This window comes from Artemia franciscana, chromosome 15 (assembly GCF_032884065.1).
Source record: "Artemia franciscana chromosome 15, ASM3288406v1, whole genome shotgun sequence".
Taxonomy (NCBI): Eukaryota; Metazoa; Arthropoda; class Branchiopoda; order Anostraca; family Artemiidae; genus Artemia; species Artemia franciscana.
Window position 1 is genome coordinate 26,303,061 of NC_088877.1, and position 15,121 is coordinate 26,318,181.

The window sequence follows — 15,121 nt, forward strand, 5'->3', positions numbered from 1 at the left end:
AATTTTTTCCAGGAAGAAGGGGGCAAAAATATTTAAAGTAAGGGTCTTCCGAATACCATCAACTATTATTTCTTTATCTTACATATCTTATTATTCCAGGGAAGGGGACAAATTCAAGGCGTAGGTTCTTTTGGAAGCTCCCGCGCTCACAGTTAAATTAATTCACTAATTCTATTGAACCTAGGGTGTTCTACCAAACAGATAAATGGAACAAAAAAAAATATGGGAGATCTTCTTTTGTGCACGGTGGATGGGAAGAAGGTATTCAACATCATATTCCCAATCATATTCCCAATGGTGCTATTTGTAAAAAAACAGCAACATAAAAATGAATTCTGTCCCAGATATGTCAATTATAATTGACAAGTTTATAGACCCTTGGATTGTCTCCGATGTACTTGCAGTTACAATTCTTATTGCGTATGCTTTATTAAGCACGCTTATTAAATTTGTTTGAGACCGCATGACTTATACAATTATATGAAAACATAAATAAATAATGAGATGCGATAATGGTACCTAATTATCAATTATTATTTAATGATTATCATAGCTAAAATAGCCAACATAGATATAAAGCGGATACCATTACAAAAACAGGTCTACGGGACAAAAGAGGTGAAGCTGTACTCAGGTAATCTAGAAGCCATAAGATCTTTAGCATAGTTTTTTCAATCAGGCAATTTCGTGGGATTTTTTTCAGGGGAGGGGTGCAATAATTTTGAGAAGTGCCCAGAAATTCAAAGACATTTTGGACATACCCCCCGCCCCACTCAGGTCTTAGGTCTAAGGCATGAATTTTAAGCATTGATAAAACCAGCTTACATTTTTAATGGAAGTAAGGAAACACGTCAACAATTAAAACGAAGAGACTGTATCCTATATTCTATGTTTTAACATCATATTCAGGGACCTTAAATATGAGGCGTTGAGGCTATAACCCTTCTAAACTTTCTGCTCATTCCGGAAAACTTTAACTTGTATACAATATTGCTTAAAATATATTGACTCTCTGAAGTATATTTGATTTGGATAATAAATGTGATTCTCCCAAATATTTGAGAGACTCACACCTGCTCCTAGCCCAACTCTTTACTCTAAGGTTCAACTTTTTTCATCACATTGGTTTGATACTAAAAACTTCTATTTTCGGTAGCAAACAGTTAGTAGCAACAAAATGAAAGTAAAGAAAGAAGAGATGGATTCCTGAGTTCCAATGAAGGGAAGGGGGCTTTACCCCCTTTTTCTTTAGAGGACACGACGAAGATGAACTTAAAAAAAGGCTTGAAGTGATGGAAATATTCATGACTTCAAAGAAGAAGGTACGAAAATGGTATTTTTCTAGTGTATGGTGGCAGAAACTTTTGAAATAATATCACTAAAAATGTACTATTCCTTCCATTTACCTCTTGGACAACAATTTTAGTGAGGCAAATATCTTTAAAACCAATATTGTGCCATGAAAGGTCTAAGTTTTTAACAAATTGACATTAGGAAGAGTCACCTTCTTGCTTTACTAATAAATTAATTGGATAAATAGTCTGAATGGACTATCTATTATATTGATTAGTATTTTCTGGAGCAAAGTACTTTACAATTTTGGAATTTACCGCAAAGATGTCCATTTTCTTCTCGTCTCTTCAAATATGCTCGCTAGAAAGCGAATCACCTTAAACACGAATACGAATGTTATGCTGCGAAGCATAATATAATTCTTTTATAATCTAGCATTAAGATTTATCACTTTCTGATTTATGAGTGACTGAGACTGGCAGTCAGTATGTCTTGAAGCGGTATAAATTATAAATTTAGCTTAAAAAAGCTGTTTTTTTCTTGTTTCCTTGCATGATACTTTTTTTTACATCTTCTCTTTTGAATGATCAAGATGGGTCCAAAACACCATAGGGGAGGTGGCCAGTTTTAAGTTGCCCTAGCACGGCCTCGCAATTTGACAGTCTCACGTACTGGTCAAAAATATGACCTTTCCCGGCAATACTTAAAAAGCCACAACAGCTTAAACAAGTTTTGAATTTGACAAACACACTAAGATGCAAAAGAAGCCTATAAGATAATAAGTATAAAATAAAATAATAATAATATAATAATAAATTTTATAAGATAAAAGTATTTCTGAAGTTTGGACCGTCTATCAGGTTAAGGAATATTATTTGTGTTAACCTTCCAGCCGAACACGAAAATGGAAAACAGCTCTAACGATTAAACTTGATGAAACTTATATATTTAAAACCAGCATTAAAATGCAATTCTTTCGATGTAACTATTGATATCAAAATTCAATATGACAATATGACGAAAAATTAGCAGTTTTCGTCAGAAAATGCTAATCTTTATATTGAACTATCTTATTCCATCATTAAAAATGTTCAGTTTATAAGATCTTTCAAGATATTAGAATGCATATTTTAAGGTTTGATATTGCTATTTACCTTCCGCTGAACAACCGAACTCGAAAAATGTATGGATTTAATTCAACATTCATCCCTTTAACAATCTCAGGAAATTTAATCTCGATAAGTGCATTCTAACTGTAGATATAAATAAATAAATAATTTATTTTTAACCCACTAAAATGTAAGACAAATGGAGTAAATAAAAGATAATAAAAGAAAAATAACACATTTATATGAGAGATAAAACATATGCAGCACAACCATAACTGAACAAACCAAAGAACCTCTCAAAGATAACACAACTATAAAACGATAACAGGTAAAAACTAACAGATAAATAACCGAACTAAGGGTTGGAAGGGGCCCAGAGAAAAAACATAATCCTTTCCCAATTTTGAGCCTGACTTCCGCAAAGAAGTAACACTGTCAGAAGCCCCTAAATACCGAATTATTTTCTTGTTCCTATAAGACCAGGGTAAATAAAGTAGAAACATACAATAGTGGAAATACAATATGCGCAATTCAGCCAGATCCTTTTTTTTCAGGATAGGTGAAATGCCAGAAAGGAAAAGTGTTGAATGTTCACAAAGCTGCTATATAGGAATGCAAGCACTTTTCAAGAATAATAACCACGATTAGCCACTATTTTACCATAACCCATTTTAAGTTTTTCTTTTAAATCCCGTACAATATTGGTCCTAAAAGTTATTAGATTCGAAGAAATATGAATGCCTGACCACTACAAGTCAGAGACACAATGGACGGAGAAAATAGAACACGGAAGACAAATGGGCATAGACTTTGCATTAAAGACTAGTTATTCACACTTATCAATATTCAATGAGAGGTCAACACTTTGGAAAAACTTTAAAATTGATGGTACGGAGTTCGAGAGGCTAGATCTAGAACGGCTTAAAATCTTCCGCATATCAAACAGTTCGTGGTTACGAACTGTAGTAAGGACCAACCAGGCTCAATGGTAACCAAAACTTTAAAAAACGGAATTTTGATACAATAGCTGCATCAAACGTATCACATTTTTATGCTGATTTTAAATATATGAGTTTCATCAAACAGCTCGTGGTAACGAACTGTAGTAAGGAGCTACCCGGCTCAATAGTAATCGAAACTCTAAAAATAGAATTTTGATATCAATAGTAACATCGAAAGAATTGCATTTTAATGCTGATTTTAAATATATAAGTTTCATCAAGTTTAATCGTATCCATCAAAACTTACGAGCTTGAGAAAATTTGCCTTATTTAAAAAATAGGGGGAAACACCCCCTAAAAGTCATAAAATCTTAACGAAAGTCACACCATCAGATTCACCGTATCAGAGAACCCAATTGTAGAAGTTTCAAGCTCCTATTTACAAAAAGGTGGAATTTCGCATTTTTTGCCAGAAGACAGATCACGGATGCATGTTTATTTGTTGTTTTGTTTGTTTGTTTTTTTCCCAGGGGTGATCGTATCGACTCAGTGTTCCTAGAATGTCGCAAGAGGGCTCGTTCTAACGGAAATTAAAATTTCTAGTGCCTTTTTTAAGTGACAAAAAATTGGAGGGCACCTAGACCCCCTCCCACGCTCATTTTCCCCCAAAGTCACCGGATCAAAATTCTGAGCTAGCCATTTCATTCACCATTGTCGAAAAACCTATTAACTGTGTCTTTGGGGACGACTTACTCCCCCACAGTCCCAATAGGAGGGGCTGCAAGCTACAAACTTCGACTAGTGTTTACATATAGTAATGGTTATTGTGAAGCTTTAGTGAAAATAGCGAGGTATTGACGAGGGGGTGAATCCCCTCATATACGTAATAAAAACATACGAAAAAAGAAGTTTGCTACGTAAGTCAATTCGTAAGTTACGTATATTTTTTACTAATGAAAACGTTCGTAAAAAATCGTAAGTTCTAGATGCCTTTTTAAATAATAAAAAGTTGGAGGGCAACTAGGCCCCCTCCCACGCTCATTTTCCCCAAGGTCACCGGATCAAAATTCTGAAATAGCTGTTTTATTCAGCATAGTCGAAAGACCTAATAACTATGTCTTTGCGGACGACTTACTCCCCCACAGTCCCGTGGGATGGGCTGCAAGTTACAAACTTTGACCAGTGTTTACATATAGTAATGTTTATTGGGAAGTGTACAGACATTTTCAGATTGTTTTTGGTTTGGGGTGAGGGCTAAGGGGAGGGTGTTACGTAGGAGAATCTTCCATGGGGGGATTGGTCATGGGGGAAGATAATTTAAATGAAGGGGGCGCAGGATTTTCTAGCATTATTTAAAAATCAATGAAAAAATAAATATGAAAAAGTTTTTCAACTGAAAGTAAGGAGCAGCATTAAGAATTTTAACACGAACAGAAATTGTTACGCATATGAGGGGTTTACCTCCAAAAAATTAAAGGGTAACTAGGCCACCCCTCACGCTCATTTGTTCCCAAGGTCACCAGATCAAAATTCTGAGATAGCCATTTTATTCAGCATTGTCGAAAGACCTAATAACTATGTCTTTGGGGACGACTTACTCCCCCACAGTCCCCGTGGGGGGATTGTGGAGGAGTACTGGGGGACTAGGCTTCCTCCCCCGCTCCTTTTTTTTTTTATCAAAATCGTCCGATCAAAACTATGAGAAAGCCTTTCAGCCAAAAAAAATTAATTTGCAAATTTTGTTTTTACTATTCATGTGCGGAGAGCCAAGACTAAAACGTGCATTAATTCAAAAACGTTCAGAAATTAAATAAAAAAACAAGTTTAGTAACTGAAAGTAAGGAGCGACATTAAAACTTAAAACGAACAGAAATTACTCCTTATATAAAAGGGGCTGTTCCCTTCCTAGTGCCCTGCTCTTTCCGCTAAAGTTTTTTTTTTACTGTTTTAAAAAGTAAAGTTGAGAGAAAGAGTCAAACTTTAGCGTAAAGAGCAGGGCACTGAGGAGGGAACAGTCCCTTTCATATACGGAGTAATTTCTGTTCGTTTTAAGTTTTAATGTCGGTCCTTACTTTCAGTTAAAAAAAAAAACTTGTTTTCTATTTAATGCAATATAAGAGAAATTTACCAAATCACAAATAAGAGAGGGCATAATTCAAAAAGACCTAAGAGTTTCCAGTTTCCACTTGATACCCTCAGCAGTTCCTAAAATATTGCTGACACTTCCTTTTGACAATATACATATACATGGTGTTTCTTGATGTAGTTTAACATCCACCTCATTATTCCTAAGAGTTTCGCCTTCATACGCTTAGCCTTTTTGGAGAGCCAGGATAGAACTTGCCCCCTTCTCCAATATCAGAACATATATGTAAACAATCGGTAACTTACATAACTTATAGTCCTTGCCCCATTGGCTATGATGTATCATATTTATCCCTTTAGGCATAGTTTTGGATCTTTCACCTATTTTTAACAAAAATTATCTCTCAGAATTTTGATCAGACGTCATTGGGAGCTGGGCAGCGAAAAGTGTGTGGGAGGGGGTCAGTTTTCTCTCCAATCACTTTTGACTCTTTAAATGGGCATTAGAACTTTTAATCGAGTGAGCCCCCTTCTAATTTTCTAGAGCTCCTTCTATACAGAGGGCATGCTGGAAATACTCATACATTGAAGCACTATTGCTTTTTACTAAGGCAGCGCTATTACGCTGTTTACGACTCTGTTGTCTCGATGTTTAATTTATAAACAAAAATTAATAAATCAACAACTCATTTGGTAGTTAGCGCTATTATAAAAGTGTACCGTCATTTTTATCTTACCGAAAATTTTTTTTATATATAATCCTTTCATACAAACAAAGCATAAAACATGGCAGCGGTGGGATTCGAACCCACGCCTCCGAAAAGACTGGTCCCTTAAACCAGCGCCTTAGACCGCTCGGCCACGCTACCCTGCCTATGCAATGACATTAAAAATATGTTATTTGAAGAATATTAGATGACAAAAAGGTTCTGAACACAAGACTACCGATCGAATTCAAGAAAAAACCTAAGAGCATCGAGAATACTATAGTCCAAGCTATGCCCACCCCTTCTGAAACCTCATTTTTTTTATTATTATTTATCGTATATGGTACTAATGCAAAAAACGGAAAGAAAAGCCCAGTCCGGTAGCAGGGTTGCCAAACGTAGCACTGTAGTGCTACAGGATAAAATGCCATGGGGGTTACCCCCGTCCTCTGGATCCACCAGTGTAGTGATACAATTTTTAGGTTGAAACAACTCGACTAAGTGTTAATTTCAAATTGTGATTGAGGTGTGGATAATTGTGATAAACGCCCGAAAGAAAAACCAGAGAGAATTCCAGTATCCAGGTATGAGTAGACTTAAGAAGGGGCCAGGGGAAGAAAATGTTTTCATTTTGATGTCCGTAGCATAAGAAACACTGCTTTTATAATGGAAAAGGGAACTTCAATCATTTTGGGCATGCAGATGGGTTCAAAACTCTCGGGAATCGGTCTCTTGGACCAAAAAAAAATGAAATTCCTATGAAAAGTGGAAACTTTTCCGTTGAAGGACTATTCTTACTTTTTCGAATTGTAGTCCTGTTAACTGACTACCAACGTTCTAGTTGCTGAAACAGTTGATTGAATTAATAAAATACATGCAAACAAAAATCTAACCTTTTTACAGCAATATAGTTTTGATAAGTAAAAAAACACAACCAGGCTTGGTATTACATTCATTTTCAGTTATAAGAATGTGCATTGTGGTAACGCGATTAAGTGTACTTGATTATAGCTGTGCCTGGACAGGGTTACCACAGGCACCTATCCTAAAGGTGCTACTATTTTCGGGAACAGGGCGTTACATGTCTAATGCACAACATTTTTACTAAATATGCAAATTTTGCCCAATGCTGCTTGCAGTTGCTCAATTAGCTATTATGTTTAGCGTAGATGGGCGGAGTTATGACGAAATCAATCACTCCGCACAGTAGTAACCGAAACTTTAAAAAAGTTTTGATAGCAGTTAATAAATAAAAAGGATTGTTTTCCCGCACAAATTTTCCTAATGTTACCCCTAAAAAGTCAAAAGATCCTAATGAAAATCAAACCATCAGATTCCTGCTCTTGGTACTTGAAGTAATTGGCAATTTTCATCTTTTACAACATTAGCCCTGGGAAAGTGAGGGTCAGGTTTTCTCTATAAGCGTAGATGTCTTGGTTGTCAAGGGAGGATATTTTGAACAAAAGTTTGGATGTCTTGGTAGGTTATGGGAGGCCAGGTAGCAAAAGGACGCTGGAGAAGGGCTGGTCCTCTCTAATCATCATTTGACTCTTAGAAAGGGCACTAGAACTTTCAATTCCCAATCGAATGAGCTCCCTCCAAAGTCTCTACGATCTCTCTTCTTCCATAGGAAGTATCCGGGGAAAAAATAATGCATTGCAGGCATATGGCACGTAACTACAGACATCGCTAGAGACTTGCCTCTGATTAACAAATTTACAAAATAGTAACTCGAAGAAATTAGCTTGGAAACTTTTGAATGTGATATAAAACTGAAGATAGTCTATGTTCTTTATTTAATTTGGCGAAATTTCGAAAGTCATATCAATGGCATTATAATTCTTTCTTGTTTCAATCTGAGATTTCGTTTCGCTAGGAACAAAAAATGTCGGCTTCTCAATCAATTTCTAACTTCCGGCGTCTATCGTCTGTTGGAATGGACTCACGTCATGGCATTGCAATTGAAAGTCTTCACCCATTTCTTTGAACGCTTGTTCTCCCAATTAGAATAGATGTCTCAATGATGTGATCTAAATTAATTCTGAAAGTCACCTTGCCGACTTGGCAAGGCAATTACCAGCCAGTAACCATATTACTGGCAGCGAATGGAGAAAAGGCTAACCCTCCCAGGTTTTTATCCCGTCCCTGCATCTTAAAAATACTTCTTTTTGTATTTCCACCGGGAAAAGTAAAAAACAAATTAAACCCTCAGAAAAATCATTTAGAAAAATTCACTCGTCACCCACCCCCAACGTTTTTGTGAAATGGTACTCTTTGACATTGCAACTATTCTAGCTCGTAAAATTACGTTTGAATTGATCAGTTCATACTTTACTAGTATATACATATATACATATATACATATATATATATATATATATATACTAGCTGTTGGGGTGGCGCTTCGCGCCACCCCAACACCTAGTTGGTGGGGGCGCTTCGCGCCCCCCCCAAGCCCCCCCGCGCGCGTAAGTCGTTACGCGCCATAATAGTTACGCGCCATTGTAGTTGTGTCCCTATGTCCCACCTGTGAATATAGATATATATATATATATATGGTTTTAACTACGTAAAACTTGCGAATATACAACATTCTTTGCTGTCCCATTGTCTTTGCATATAAATAGATTGTCAGGTTTACCGACTCTTGAACATGCAACATATAATGGTCCATGGGAAAACAATCTGTATTCAGATCTATACCTCATGATTCTAATGATTGCCCTTGAGCTTTGTTGATGGTGATTGCTAATCGACCATTCCCTGTCCCGGTGTCCCGGTCGTCATTTACATCCCCCTGTTTCCCCCGGTGTCCCCGTTGTAGTTGTGTCCCTGTGTCCCGGTCGTCATTTATATTCCCTGTGTCCCGGGTCCCGGTCATCATTTGTATCCCGGTGTCCCGGTCTGTATATACATTCGTTTTTTAGTTTTGTTTTTCTCCTTTATTTTTTTCCTTTTTTTTTCTTTTTTAGCTTATTTAGATTTTTAGATTTTTTAGTTTTTTTTATTAGTTTTTAGTTTTTATTTCTTTTTAGTTTTTTTGTCCCGGTCGTCATTTATATCCCCCTGTTTCCCCCGGTGTCCCCGTTGTAGTTGTGTCCCTGTGTCCCGGTCGTTATTTATATTCCCTGTGTCCCGGTCGTCATTTGTATCCCGGTGTACCGGTCTGTATATACATTCGTTTTTTAGTTTTGTTTTTCTCCTTTATTTTTTTCCTTTTTTTTTCTTTTTTAGTTTATTTAGATTTTTAGATTTTTTAGTTTTTTTATTAGTTTTTAGTTTTTTTTTCTTTTTAGTTTTTTTGTAGTTTTTACCTTCTTTTTAGTTTTGTTAATTTTTTTTTTTACTTGTGTCCTGGTCGTCATTTATACTCCCTGTGTCCCGGTGCTTTGTTGATTGCTAATCGAACATTCCTTTTGTCCTGGTCGCTTTCTCTTTGAGTGTCGTCATTTATTTTTTTCTTTTTTAGTTCTTTTAGTTTTTACCTTTTTTAGTTTTTTTTTAGTTTTTAGTTTTTTTAGTTTTTTACCTTTTTTTAGTTTTTTTAGTTTTTTTAGTTTTTTAGCTTTTTTATTTTTTTTATTAGTTTTTAGTTTTTTTGTAGTTTTTGCCTTTTTTTTAGTTTTTTTAGTTTTTTAGCTTTTTTATTAGTTTTTAGTTTTTTTTGTAGTTTTTGCCTTTTTTTAGTTTTTTTAGTTTTTTAGCTTTTTTATTTTTTTTATTAGTTTTTAGTTTTTTTTGTAGTTTTTGCCTTTTTTTAGTTTTTTCAGTTTTGACGTCACCTGATCCAGTTTTTTCAGGTGACGTCACCTGATCCACGATCCACAGATCCACAGACAACTTATTTTTATATATATAGATAGTTTTTTTTTTTTACTTATGTCCTGGTCGTCATTTATACTCCCTGTGTCCCGGTGCTTTGTTGATTGCTAATCGAACATTCCTTTTGTCCTGGTCGCTTTCTCTTTGAGTGTCGTCATTTATTAGTTTTTTCCTTTTTTTTTAGTTTTTTATTGGTTTTTACCTTTATTTTAGCTTATTTTTCAGTTTTTTCCTTTTTTTTAGTTTTTTTTTATTTTTTATTTTTTTTAGTTTTTTACCTTTTTTTAGTTTTTTTAGTTTTTTTAGTTTTTTAGCTTTTTTACTTTTTTTATTAGTTTTTAGTTTTTTTTTGTAGTTTTTGCCTTTTTTTAGTTTTTTCAGTTTTTTTTTTAGTTTTTTATTGGTTTTTACCTTTATAGTTTTTTTAGTTTTTTAGCTTTTTTATTTTTTTTATTAGTTTTTAGTTTTTTTGTAGTTTTTGCCTTTTTTTAGTTTTTTCAGTTTTGACGTCACCTAATCCAGTTTTTTCAGGTGACGTCACCTGACACATCCATCCATCCATCCACAGACAGACAACTTATTTTTATATATATAGATATATATATAAATATATATATATATATATATATATATATATATATATATATATATATATATATATATATATATATATATATATATATATATATACTAGCTGTTGGGGTGGCGCTTCGCGCCACCCCAACACCTAGTTGGTGGGGCGCTTCGCGCCCCCCCAAGCCCCCCCGCGCGCGTAAGTCGTTACGCGCCATTGTAGTTGTGTCCCTGTGTCCCACCTGTGAATAGAGATAGATATAAATATATGTTTTTAACTACGTAAAACATGCGAATATACAACATTCTTCGCTGTCCCATTGTCTATATAAATAGATTGTCAGGTTTACTGACTCTTGAACATGCAACATATAATTGTCCATGGGAAAAACAATCCGTATTCAGATCTATACCTCATTATTCTAATGATGTGTCCCTGTGTCCCGGTCGTCATTTATATTCCCTGTGTCTCGGTCGTCATTTGTGTCCCGGTGTCCCAGTTTGTAATTTCTCTTTGAGTGCCCCGGTCGTCATTTATATTCCCTGTGTCCCGGTGTCCCGGTCGTCATTTGTGTCCCGGTGTCCCGGCCTGTAATTTCTATTCGAACAATCCCTGTGTCCCGGTCGTCATTTATATATCCCGCCTGTGCCCCCGGCGTCCCCGTTGTAGTTGTGTCCCTGTGTCCCGGTCGTCATTTATATTCCCTGTGTCCCGGTCGTGATTTGTGTCCGGGTGTCCCAGTCTGTAATTTCTCTTTGAGGTTCCCGGTCGTCACTTATATTCCCTCTGTCTCGGTCGTCATTTGTGTCCCGGTCTGTAATTTCTCTTTGAGTGTTTTTTCTTTTTAGTTTTTTTTTTAGTTTTTTACCTTTTTTCTTTTTTCAGTTTTCTTTTTCTTCTTTATTTTTCAGCGTCACTATGAAGTACATATCGACGAACCTTTGTTTTTTTAACTTAAATCTGGTAAGCATTGATGACCTTATCCAAGTCAAAATCCCAAACCCAATCATCATCGCTATCATTTTCAGTTTTGATATGTTTTGACTCTCGCTGTCCAGGTGGATTTTCATCTAACTGCGCGGTTTTGCGTTCTTTAGCCGCAAGCCTGTTTTCTTGCTGTTCTTGTGATTCTCGGAACGCTTTCTTTTCTTACTTTCTCTATCAGCAGCAAGTTTTTTGGCATAAACTCTTTGAGCAGCTTCCTCGGCTGTTGCCATTGTAGGTTCTTCAGTCATTTTACAATTAAACATTTTTCCGTGAACAAATGTCTTAAATACCGTTAATGACGTCACCGTCAAAGCAAAAATGACGACAACTAATTTCATGACGTCAGTCAACACAGAAACATGACGTCACCTGATCCACAGACAGACAGACAACTTATTTTTATATATATAGATATATATATATATATATATATATATATATATATATATATATATATATATATATATATATATATATATATATATATATATATCATGAAAAGAGAAATCACCAATGCAACAGCACAAACACATAAAAAAAAAAAACAGACAGAAGGAGAAAAGGAAGACTGTTTTCCTAAACTAGTGATTAATATAGACCAGCACTTGAATGAGGCCTTAACCCTACTCATCCATACAATCACATAGGTCAAACAGCATAGCCAAACACAATCAACCATAAAGAATAATCCATGGACAGGCAGTCATGTCGTCAATAAGTATAAGTCGTCATTTACCAAACAATAGAAAAAATAATAAAGACAAATAATTCAGAGGCAACAACCCAACACAAGGGCTCATCAGGAGAATACACTGGCCTATAGGGTTTCGCCACTTTAAATTCTCTACCCAGCCAAGTGTTGTGGCTACCCCAGAATATCCATGGCATCCCCGTGTCCGGTATCACCCCCAAAATACATGCCTATGAAAAAAAACAGCAAATGTAAAACAACCAAGTAACACCAAAACAAGCTTATCCTGTTAATATATCCCTCTTTTTAGCAACAATTGGTAAACTAAATATGATAAAATTTACCAAATCACAAGTAATAACACATGGCAAAAAAAAAAAAATTAATGAACTAAACATTTATAGAACTCATCTTTACCATGTGGCTATTTTTTAAAAAAATCCGCTCTATTAGAAACACAATTCAAAATAAATGGCGCTGCATCATCATTTGTCATTATATATATATATATATATATATATATATATATATATATATATATATATATATATATATATATATATATATACTGATATTTATACCTTAGAGTCTTTTTAATTTTTTATTTATCAAAATGATGTCTCATTTATTTATCCATGGTGATTTGTGGTCGTTTATGCATGGAAAAATTATTTGACTTTATTTTGGCTCATTTTTGATTTAATGGAGCTCTTTACTTTTCATTAAAAAAAAATATTTTGGGAAAAAAAGTTTCCAAAATTAATCGTTGTTCGTTTTTTATTGACATAGCCTTTTTCATGGGAAAAAAAAATTATGATTTTTCGATTTGTTCTATAGGAATCCATAGCTTAGAGTGGTATTGCATGTTTGAAAAACTTTTTCAACAACTTTTAATCCTCACATAAATAGCAGTGTCCAATTTAGTTTTATGCCTCGTCAAGTTGACCAGAAAAATAAATTCTGTCTATACTCTATTTATGCTCTTTGATAACCTGTATACACTTACGCTCTTTTGATTTAGTTCAATTGTAAGAGCAGAATTAGTAATACTAGTAGCCGTGAAAGTTTCAAACTAATACCCCCTAATCGTTCTTGGGACATAGCTGATAGGCCTTACTGGCAACCAGCATACACACAGTGCCTTTTGTTTTAATTTTATAGCATTATTTAGTTTAAAGTATAAAGGGCCAATTTCATAAACTTGGGAGGTTGACATACATAATTTCCCTGGAGACATAGTTCCTGGACCGTTCTACTGTGCTGAACGAAATGGCGGTCTCAAAATTGTGATTGAATGATTTTGGAAAATGAATGGATTAGGAGGAGGGCTGATCACATTCTTTACCTGCAATGCAACCTTGGCCTGCAATGTTTTTGACGCTTAAAAAGGGAACTAGAACTTTTAGTTTTCGAATGAATTAGCTCTTTTAAAATTTTCGATGATAATAACAAGCTAATAAAGAGCGGGGCTGCCTATGATATTGCTTAAATGCCCATTTTAATGTATGCATATAGTTTGTTCGTTTAATTGAAACTTCCCCTAAATGTTCCCTAAGAGTTTCACTCAGTACCCTTAGCCTCATAAGTTACAGTGACTGTAGTGGTATTATTGATAGTATACACATATTACCTACTGGATTGCTCAAAATCAACCATAACTTACCTTAAAAAGTATAATTTAATGCTTGAGAAATTGCTTTGTCACCTTTTTGAAAATATACATGGCCAAAGCTCGTTTTGATGAGTTCAACATCTGCCTAAATATTTCTTGAAAGCTTTTCCTTAATACCCTTAGATTGTGTAGTAGCAATAGCTGTAGTAGTAGAAGTAGCATCAGTTATAGTATACGCATAACACCTTTGGTTTTCTTCAACATCCCGTTCAACACAGACTGAAAGTTAAAGGTTAATGCCATAAATCGTTCCTGAGGCATTGTTGATACGTCCTCTTGACAACCTGTGTTGGCATAGTGTGTTTTGATTTAGTTCCATACAGTTTCAAGATTTCCTATATTTTTCGCCTTAATACCCTTAGCTTTATTAGCAGTAGCAGAAATACCAGCAGTAATAGTAGGAGCAGTAGAATCAGTAGTAGTAGCTTTAGCAGCAGTACCAGTAATAGAAGTAATAGTAATAGTAAAGGTATGAGTAGAAGCAGTAGCAATAAGATGCAAATATTGTATTTTGGTTAGTTCAACACCCCCACAACAAGCCGTTTTAACTTCAACTTCATACACCAAACAGTTCCTAAGATGCTGTTGATACCCCCTTTTTTACAACCAGCATACAGACGGTGTTTGCCTTTTGGCTAGTTGAACATCCCATTCATTAAATCATGGAAGTTTCAGCTTAATACTATTAGCTATTGCTATAACATTGTCGATATGTCCTTTTGATAACCTGTATATTCGTACACTTCTTGAAACTTTCATCTTAATGCTCTTGGCCTCACAAGTAGCTGCAATAGAAATAGCAGTTGAATGAGTAGAAGCAGTAACAGTAGTAAATATATCAGTGGTAGTAGTATTAGTAGTAGTGTGCCTATAATGTATTTTGGTCAATTCATCTTCTCCTTTAAGCACTCTCTCAAAGTTCCAATTTAATATTCAAATCCATTATTAAGATAAGTTCTTCTGACAAACTGCAAGCACTTAGTGTCTTTGGCTTCAGTTCGAATTTCTCCTCAACATTCTCTCGAATTTTTGAACTTATTGACTTGGCCTTAACAGTACTACTACCATAGTAGAAGTGTTGGTAGTGGTAGTAATTGTGTTGCATTAGTTGTAGCACCAGCAAATATAGAAGCAGTATTAATAACAGTAGTAGCATGTTCATGTTACCTATTGATCAGCTTAATATTCCCTTCCTGATGCCTCGGAAGTTTCACCTTGATGCGGTAAGCCGTTCCAAAAA

The 15,121-nt window shown here is 35.0% G+C and overlaps 1 protein-coding gene, 1 long non-coding RNA gene and 1 other non-coding gene across 4 annotated transcripts in view; all 3 read right to left on the reverse strand.

Moving 5' to 3' along the window:
* LOC136036258 (uncharacterized) overlaps positions 1–10,557 on the reverse strand; it is a 39,713-nt gene extending 29,156 nt beyond the window's left edge. The window contains exon 1 of the long non-coding RNA XR_010619680.1: positions 9,450–10,557. This is a non-coding gene — a long non-coding RNA (uncharacterized LOC136036258). The remainder of the gene's footprint in view (positions 1–9,449) is intronic.
* The window catches only part of LOC136036255 (uncharacterized), a 358,105-nt gene that overhangs the window by 305,263 nt on the left and 37,721 nt on the right, over positions 1–15,121 (reverse strand). The gene's annotated exons all lie outside the window — the stretch shown is intronic.
* Trnal-aag (transfer RNA leucine (anticodon AAG)) lies at positions 6,216–6,297 on the reverse strand. The gene has a single exon. It is a non-coding gene; the product is annotated as a tRNA-Leu (tRNA).